This window comes from Phacochoerus africanus, chromosome X, assembly GCF_016906955.1.
Source record: "Phacochoerus africanus isolate WHEZ1 chromosome X, ROS_Pafr_v1, whole genome shotgun sequence".
Lineage (NCBI taxonomy): Eukaryota > Metazoa > Chordata > Mammalia > Artiodactyla > Suidae > Phacochoerus > Phacochoerus africanus.
The window spans coordinates 113,434,688-113,437,687 of record NC_062560.1 but is presented as its reverse complement, the minus strand read 5'-3'; positions in this window follow the sequence as shown (position 1 = coordinate 113,437,687).

Here is a 3,000-nt window from a genome sequence, read left to right as displayed (position 1 = left end):
CCTTAACCCACTGAGTGAGGCCAGGGATCGAACCCGCATCCTCATGGATCCTAGTCAAGCTCATTAACCACTGAGTCCCGAAGGGAACTCCCTATCATCACTTTTGATTTTGCCTTATATTAAAAGACTTTGGCTACAATGAAGAAGATAAATCTACTGTGAGATTTTCCAATATGTTGGGCCCCTTTGGCTGTCTATGGAATTACTGGGAAAATTACCTGCAAGATTTTCCCCAGTTATTGATCTCAGCTACTCACGAGAATGCGACGAATACAGAAGCATTGACATAGTCAAACCCTGAGGAATTGGCAGGTGGCTATCTGTTGGGGGGATAGCAGGGACCCAGGCGATTCTCTGAATTCAGTTCCTAAACGGGGAGGTTCGACCTTAGCACTTTGTTTCATGTCAAAAATATGGGCCGGGAGTTCCTGTCGTGGCCCAGTGGTTAACGAATCCGACTAGGAACCATGAGGTTGCGGGTTCGGTCCCTGCCCTTGCTGAGTGGGTTAAGGATCCGGTGTTGCCGTGAGCTGTGGTGTAGGTTGCAGATGCGGCTCGGATCCCGCGTTGCAGTGGCCCTGGTGTTGGCTAGCGGCTTCAGCTCCGATTTGACCCCTAGCCTGGGAACCTCCGTATGCCGGGGGAGCGGCCCTAGAAATGGCAAAAAGGCAAAAAAAAAAAAAGACAAAAAATATGGGCCGATGTGGGGTGGCTTTCTGGTTCTCATCAAAATGCCCCGGAGCCTTTCCGCCTCTCTGCCCTCTGTGGGTCTGAGCCTGCAGTTGGACAGCCTGGCTGTGTAGCCAAGGGGGATCTGAGGTTGGAAGCCATTTAGTTTATGACCATTCTGGGGTCTTAAACCCTCACAGAAAGGGTCTTTTTAATTTTGTTGCTTAGCTGGGTAATTGCTTCAAATTCCATTTGGTTTTTGGCTGGGGCCTCATGCTCTTGTTTTTGTTTCTTGAGGACGCTCCCTGATTTCTGTCTCTTGAATCTTATAACGGTGCCATCCACAGTGTCCCTTGGGGGACCTTTCTTTGGCCATGTTCTCTGACAACTCAAAAGTCCTGCTCCTCATCGGTGACTGGGTGCAGTGGAAGTGGGGAAAGTTGATCCAGGTCGTGGACATTTCGGTGGCCTCTCCTGCGCTGCTCACCCAAACGGCTTCCTTGTTTAGGGAAGACCCAGATCTGAAGGGAGTCTGCGTTGGATGTGACCAGAGCGAGGGAAGATGAGGCGGGAGGTGCTTCATATACCTTTGGGGAAGATTTCTCTTTGCATATGTGTCTGTGTAAAAATAAACATTGTGTGGTGTTCCTGCTGTGGCTCAGCCGAAACGCATCTGACTAGCATCCATGAGGACGCAGGTTCGATCCCTGGCCTCGCTCAGTGGGTCAAGGATCTGGCATTGCCATGAGCTGTGGTGTAGGCTGGCGGCTACCGCTCCAATCTGACCCTAGCCTGGGAACCTCCATATGCTGTGGATGAAGCCCTAAAAAGACCCAAAAAAAAAAAAAAGAAAAGAAAAAAGAAAAAAACCACTGTGAATTCACCTTCCCTAGCATCAACTCACCAACGTTAACCTAGTAATATACTTAGAGGCCATTTGAACTCTTTTTCTGGTTTCTTTGTGCTGTCGAAATCCCCATATAATAAGCCATTCACTCCCCTAATCTAGGAGAAATTAGTCATATTTGTAGGTGAAAATGTTGAGAAATAAAGAGTAAAGAGAAAGGGTCTAAAAAGTTCAGGTATAGGCACAGTACACATGTGTCTTTTTTTTTCTTCCCCCCGAGACTCTGAGAAGAGAAATGAAGTTTTGCATTTTTTACCAAGTTGATGAGCTTTTCTGATTTCATCACAGGATAAGCTGGTTTTTTTCCTTCCCAAGTGTAAGCTGGAATCTAAATCAAGGGCAACCTTGCCTTCTTGGACTGAGAGAGTGTTTTCCGGGCAGAGTATTTTAAGGCACAACTTTCCTCGTAACTGATCAGTATATACAGAAATGTTTGAACAAGTGCTTTCTTCATTACATGACAAACAAGGTGCTGATAAGATACAGGAATAAAAATATAACCACCTGTTCAGTAAGGAGGGGAGGAGAATGTGTGTGATCCTGTGTCTCAAGCTGAGGACTTGACTAGTCCAAATGACCCAAGTTACAAAAGAATAGGGGGTGAGTCTCATTCAATATACTCCTAAAGTTTGTTACTTTTCTTAGAAAAACAGCACAACCCCTTGGGCAATGTTCACGGGCTAGTTTGCAAAAGCAAAGCAAGGGAGTTGCTTGAATCTTCTTTGAAAAGTGCTATGTGGGCCAAAGCTTCAAGGAGATGTATCAAAGTCTTCCAAGTAGCTTCTAGAACAAAGGAGGGCTATAATATCCAAATCGTGTAAGCCCAGGCCATGGGGGCTGGAAGGCAGTGGAAGGTAAGGCTGTTTTAGAGGAGGCAGCATTTTCCACTCACAGTTCCTTTGTCCTCCTTTGCCTACCTCCTCAGTCATGGATTTGTCAATGACAGGATTGACCTAAAGAATTTCCTGAGAGCAATGGCTTGTTATCAAGCAAACAATTATAGTAAGAATGTTGAGATTTGTGCTCCAGTTGTATTTTGTTACACTGACTTCCTTCAGACCGAAAGTGAGTCTGGTATGTAGAGCTTTAACGTGAAATGATCTCTATGAAGAATTTCATTTTCCCAGGATCTTTGGATGAACTGGATACCGATCCGCTATTGTCTTCTCCCAGGGCTTACCTGGAGGGAGAACAGAGGGGCTATAGAAGTGTGCGCTCCTCTCTTTCTTTGGGGGAGAGATCAAGCAGATAAGCGCCAGGGATCTTGCACCAGCAGACTCTCCTTCAGAGCAGGAATGCGAGCAGGTCTATTCTTCCAGGCCCTGATGGGTTTGGGTTAGGAGTTTGTGTGTATTTACGTGTGTAAAATTGGACAAGCTAGCCCTCTCAGCTTGGGCTCATAAATAAATTTGATCAAGGAACTC